A 6,815-nucleotide genomic window follows, 5' to 3' on the forward strand; every position below is an offset into this window, starting at 1 on the left:
TGTATCAGGCCAGGCAAACACAGAGCTCAGAGAGTGCCTTCTGGTGCAAATACAGGATGTCTGGCTTGGGGGCTCATTTTCTGCACATGTCAGGCTTGAATTAGTTCCAAAGCACCTTCCAGTTCTGACATTCTCTGTTGTGGGAATCCAGGATTCCCTTCATTACCCCCAGGTGATTAGAAAGTTAGCTGAATGTCTAGAACATGCATAATTCACTCGATTTTTTGCATTCTCTTTTTTTTTTTTTTTTTTTTTAGTTTTTCAAAACCAGAACATTTATTGCGTGACTAATAATTGAAATCCTTAAGATGAACTGGATGCTGCAACAGCTGCCCTCTTGGGTTTGGGTGTTGTTCCTTCACGGAATCCATGCCTGAATCTGCGGTATACAATTTTTAGGTGCCTCATTCGACCAGTCCCGGTGGTATTTCGTCTTTTAGCTTTAGCACTCCAGTTATACTTCCTCTTCCGCTTGGCAGGGTAGCCACATTTACCACAGGTCGACTTCTGAAGGTGGTAGGCCTTAGAGCCACAGCGGCGGCACAACGTGTGCGTCTTATTCCGACGCTTTCCAAACGAGGACGTTCCCTTCGTCATCTCGCTTCTGCCGCCGAGACCAAAGAGCTGCATTCTCTTATTCAAGCGTGACTCCTTGCTTAAATAAAAACTGGATGTTAGGATCCAAAATTTAAACTCACACCATAGTCCTATCTTCGTTTGTTCTTTAGTTTTTTCACCACCCAACTGTAAGAGTAGAGACTTGTAGCAGAATCAAGAAAACTGAATCCCAAGCTAGCAGTGGGGAAAGCTGAGAATCAATCTAATTTATACCATAGATTCTCAAAATCTCAGAAAGGGCAGCACCAGCCAGGAGACTGGAAGAGAATTCCCTGGGAATTTGATCAGCCCAAGAGGAAACACCTAGAGATTCTGACATCAGGTGTTCTGCAAAAAATAGCTCACCCGAGTCACCATAAAATGAAGCTCAAAGTCTAAAGCTTCTCTCCTGTTCTCAGAAGTTCTGATTAGCACTTTAAGTTCCTATTCTTAAACATGCAGAATTCAAGTATCATCAGACATCTGAGGAAACTCATTATCAAAAAATGCAAGGACAAAAGAAAAGTAACTTGGAAGACATAGCAATTATGCAGAGAGAAGAAAACAAAACAAAACAAAACAAAATTATCAATATTACCTTCAAAGAAGTAAGCGAAGATATTGCAATCATGAAACAAGAACAGGATGTGTGTTTCAACAAAGCAACATTCAGAAGACAAAATTAAAAGGAGCTCTTGAGAAGTAAAATCATGAAAGCAACAATAAAGCTATTGAGTAGGAGGATACCACCGAGGAATCTCCCAGAAAGCTGAGAAAAAGAAGAAAATGGAGAGGATAAAAATCAATTAAATAATCCAAGAAAATTTCCCAAACTGATGGACATGAATTGATAGACTGAAAGGATCCGCCAAGTGCTTAGCACAATGGATGAAGATAGACCCACAGTAAGGCACATTGTTGTGGAATTTCACAATATTGGGGGAAAAGAAAAATTTCTACAAGATTCCATAGAGAAAACATAGGTGATCTACAGAGGATTAGGACTTCTCAACATTAACATGGGAAGCTAGAAGACAATGGAACAATTTTTCCAAATTCTGAAAAAAAAAATTATCCAAACAAGAATTTTAGATCCAGATAATCGATCAAATATAAGGGTAGAATAAAGGTCATTTTAAGATATTCAGGATCTCAAATTGTTGACCTCCCATGCACCCTTCCTTTTGCAACAAGCTCTTGGAAGTAGTGCTCCTAGAAAATAAAGCAATAACCTCGAAGAGAACGTGGGCTACAGGAAACCAGTGGCCCAGCCTAGGAGGGGGTGAAGGGAACCACTAAGGGAGTGATTGAGAGCAGAAGAAAACAGTTTACCCCCATTGATGAGGAGAGGCGGTTCAGAAAGGAGCAGTCAGATTCAAGGACTAGACATTCTGAGCACTGTCATCCTCAGGATTTCCTCCACCATCGCATCATTTTTTTAACCTGAGGATAGAGTGCCCAGGTAAGCCTGGTCTAGATTCCTATCCATACTTGCTTGCTCTGACCATGTGTGGATCAACTTCTAGATCTCCCTTCCATGCCAGCTAAATGGGCCAGCAGAAGACATTCATTTCACCCTAGAGATGTCTTCTTTGACCTACTCATAAGCTTTAGAGGGAATCTATAAGGGCTTAGAAGTAAAACATACAGAGCAGCCCACTCCCTCTGATCATATATCTACTGCCCGTCCTGTCTCTGTCCCACATGACAGCACTGTTAAATTCCCTGGTTCCAGAGCCCCAGACTTCAGGACTTACTTATGGCTTGCCCATCGATGTCTCCCAGATGTTCAGGTAAACTCTCAGAAAAGCTTCAGTAGGACTAACACCCAGAGGCTCTGCTCACCTTCCCTCCTTCTGGCAGCCTTGACCTAATAGTGGCAATATTGTCCTTTTCTGGGACTTCCCTGGTGGCACAGTGGATAAGAATCTGCCTGCCAATGCAGGGGACATGGGTTCAAGCCCTGGTCTGGGAAGATCCCACATGCCTCAGAGCAACTAAGCCTGTGCACCACAACTACTGAGCCTGCGCTCTAGAGCCCATGAGCCACAACTACTGAAGCCCGCACACCTAGACCCCGTGCTCCACAATGAGAAGCCACTGCAATGAGAAGCCCGCACGCCGCAATGAAGAGTAGCCCCCGCTCGCCACAACTAGAGAAAGCCCACGTGCAGCAATGAAGACCCAACGCAGCCAAAAAAATATATATATATATATTCCTTTTCTCACACAGCTAGATTTCAGTTTGACACTCATTTTTTTCCCCCAAAATTAAGCAATATGGTGTTTAGGGATATAAACATAGGTTGAAAAACTCTAAGGAAATAATTAACAATACTATCTGGGGAAAAAGAAGGCATACAAATGGGGAGGGGCACACAGGGGACTTCTAAGTACCAGCCATGTTTTATTTCTTTACCTGGGTGGTGAGTTCATAAGTGTTTATGTTATTATTGTTGCTATTAAAACTGAACATATGTGTTGTATACATTGCCTTCTGGATATTTAGTACACACACACACACACACACACACACACACACACACACACACCGCTGTATAGAAGGAAGAACTCCATAATTGCAATACCTATGTGCAACGTGTTAACATTTTTAAGTTTCCTGTCATCTTTCTTCTGTGCATTTTCCATAATTGAGATGATACTGTGCATACATTTTGATAGACTGTTTAACAAATAAGCATCATATATTATTACATTCTTTGTATATCTATCATTTTAAGAACCATTGTAATAATGCAGTGAAATTTTTATGTTTCAAAGAGCATAGCTCTTGGTAATAACAAGGACTGAATCTTCGTGCTGGTGGAAACTTGAATCGGAAAATGCTTTCAGGGTGACCCAGAGCCCTCCCACCTCCCACACATCACCCTGTCAACCCCCCCCACCCCGCCCCACCTCCTTCAAGTCCTAGCTCAAATCCCACCTCCTCCATGAATATTTCCCTGACCATTCTCCAGGGAAACCTCTTTCTTTAACCTTCCAGGGTACTTGTTATCTATTCTGCCTCTTTCTATGGCTATTTGGATTCATTTATTTTCTCCCCAGTACATTATAAATTCTTAGGGACAGAGACCTGTCTCTAGAGGGCCTGGAAAATACTAAGTGCTCCATAAGTAATAAGTAAACAAATTTGAAAGACTGCTTTTCTTATTCTTTGCTTTAGTATCCTGCATTACCAATAGTGTTTGTCTACATAATTAAGTCACTTATGGGCTTTCTCCCAAATTGGAGGTCTGCAAATGGAAACACATTCTGTTTGTCCATAATTGCCACATTCAGAAATCAGGAAGATGACCACCCCTGCTGTCCCTGATAATAGAGTATTTGATATTTGCTTTGAAGGTTGGATTAAGGAATGTTTGGGCTCTAAAAATAACAACTTGTGTTTACTGAGGACCTATTATGTGCCAGATACCAGCCAAAGTAGCTTGTGTGCACCTGTGATGTAATTCTCCAAAAACACCATGAGATAAAAGCTATTTAGTTTCCTCATTTTACACCTGAAGAAACTGTCTCTTGCCCAGGGGCAACCAGGTTGTACGTGGAGGAATTAGGACTCCAACCCAAATCTATCTGAGTCTCACGTGCCCACTTCTGAGCAAGGCTGCCTCCCCAGAAATAAAAAGATAAAATCAAAACCTTGATCTCCACCTCTCAGTTCTATATTGCAGAACTAGTTCTCCATCAAATGGGTACCACTTGTGAATGCACATTTTTATTGATAAATACAAAATAATATATAATGTTTATGAGGGAAATAAAAAAGAAATCCATAATTTTACCACCTAATAAATACTGTCATTTTGGAGACTCTCTTCCAGGCTTTTCCCATATGTGTACCTTAAAAAAGAAAAAAAAATCTTCAGGCAGTTGTGTGTATGTGCTTTTAAGCAGAGGAGTCTGTTTAGTGGTAAAGACAAGAGTGGCATCAAAGACAAATGTCAGCTGTCTTGCAGCTTTGCCTGGGACTCATCTCGCATCAGATGGAAACCTGGAAATATGACAAAGGTAAAGCATAGTTAACAGGGAGTTGATTTCCTGCACACTCAAAGATACCCTGCAAGTAGCAGGGGACTCCTGCATGAGCAGAGGGGGCAGAAGTTAATAGCGTTTGCTTGTGCTTCAAGTGTCTTATGTTGTGTCCTCAGCTGCTGAATGTGCAGCAAAAAGTAGAATATAACTTATGAGAAAATGTTGAACTTTAGCTGCATTCCTAATTCTTAATTGTTCAGCTACTGGAAGTCCATTTTTCCAGGAAAGACACCAGACGAGTATTTCTCCCTGCCTCCCAGCCCTTCCCCTTCCTCTCTCCCCGCTCCACTCCTTCCTCCTCCCCTTCTTTCTCTTCTCTCTCCCCTCTCCCATCTCTCTTTCTGGTAGGCAGAATAATGGCCTCTAAAGATGCCCATATCCTAATCCCTGGAACCTGAGAATATGTTACTTTACATGGAAAATTTGCGCTGCGATTAAGGGTATAGGCCTTGATATGGGGAGATTTTCCTGGATAATCCAGGTGAACCCAACCTAATCACAAGAATCCTTAATAGCAGAGAACCTTTCCCAAGTGTGGTCAGAGAGAGAAGCAGGGAGATGGCAGCTGAGAAGGACTTAGTCTGTTATTGCTGGCTTTGAAGATGGAGGAGGGGAACTGTTAGCCAAGGAATGTGGGCTGCCTTTAGAAGCTGGAAAAGGCAAGGAAATGGATTCTCCCCTATAGCTTCCAAAATGGCTAACACTTTGATCTTGACCCAGTGAGACCCGTGTCAGATTTCTAACCTGTAGAACAGTAAGATAATAAATTTGTGTTGTTTTAAATTGCTCGGTCTGTGGTAATTTGTTACAGCAGCAGCAGAAAACTAATTCTGTTCTTCCCCTGCCCTCTCACTCTTCTTTCTCCCTCTGTAATTGTGTCTTTATTGACTAGAGTGTGTGACTATGTTATGCTTGATTCTCCTGTCTTTTGTATGTCCTTGAATTCCTCAAACAGAGACCACCTTCCCAGGCTCAGTCCCTGCAACAAGTTCCCTGGACTTCAATCCCCAGATTCTATTTTTTTTTAATTAATTAATTTATTTACTTATTTTGGCTGCGTTGGGTCTTAGTCACTGCGCGTGGGCTTTCTCTAGTTGTGGCGAGCTGGGGCTACTCTTCGTTGCAGTGCACGGGCTTCTCATTGCGGTGGCTTCTCTTGTTGCGGAGCACAGGCTCTAGGCACACGGGCTTCAGTAGTTGTGGCTCGCAGGCTCTAGAGCGCAGGCTCAGTAGTTGTGGGACCCAGGCTTAGTTGCTCCACAGCATGTGGGATCTGCCTGGACCAGGGACCGAACCCGTGTCGCCTACACTGGCAGGTGGATTCTTAACCACTGTGCCACCAGCGAAGCCCCGATCTCCAGATTCTTAAATCCACTCATCTCAAAAAGAAAACAAGAAAAGAAACAAATTCCAGATGTCATTATTTGCACTGGCTAAAGGGACTGATGACAGAAATCTTGTCTGTCTTGTTTATTGCTGAATCCCCAACACTTAGAACAGTGCTTGGTACATAGTAGCAGCTCAGCAAATATTTGTTGATTTGTTGATTAATTTAAAAACATATCTTTCCCAAGCCAAGTGCTGGAGCCATTTGCTGCTACTGACTCTATGATTCTCATCATGGCCCTGTCTTCCTCAAGGGAGAGGGGTGAATGCAGGGGATAAAACTAGGGTTGAGATTGACCCAGTAGTAACTCTGCTTGGCCAATGAGGACTTTGTTAAGTATAGCTTATGCTGTGCCTGGTGACACATATATGAAGCTTACTTAATCATTCATTCAACCAAAATTAAGAGTCTGCCATGTGCAGCACTCTCTGCCCTGTTCTAAGGACATAAAGATAAATAGGACACAGTCACTGCCATCCCAACATTGACAATCTAGGAATAATAGCTTGTTGGCATCCTTACTATGTGGTGGACACTCTTTCACATACAAGGGTCTCATTTAAATCATAGAACAATGATTCAGAGAAAGACTATTAGCCTCATTTTATGGATAAGAAAACTGAACCCAGAAAATTAAATAACTTATATAAATGGCAAGTAAGTGATTCCTGCCAGGCTTGGAATCCAGGTCCACCTGACTCCAAAAGCACATAATTACTACTCACATTGTAGAGTGACTTGTAGTTTACAAAGCACTTTTATCACCCATTATCTTATT

General features: G+C 42.2%; 1 pseudogene across 1 annotated transcript; it reads right to left on the minus strand.

The window, feature by feature from the left end:
• Window positions 1-257: 257 nt before the first annotated feature.
• LOC114908713 lies at window positions 258-639 on the minus strand (annotated as a pseudogene). Its single transcript, XR_003797025.1, has one exon. The product of XR_003797025.1 is annotated as a 60S ribosomal protein L37 pseudogene (transcript).
• Window positions 640-6,815: the final 6,176 nt, after the last annotated feature.

This window comes from Monodon monoceros, unplaced genomic scaffold, assembly GCF_005190385.1.
Source record: "Monodon monoceros isolate NGI ecotype Baffin Bay Population unplaced genomic scaffold, NGI_Narwhal_1 Super_Scaffold_4, whole genome shotgun sequence".
Taxonomy (NCBI): Eukaryota; Metazoa; Chordata; class Mammalia; order Artiodactyla; family Monodontidae; genus Monodon; species Monodon monoceros.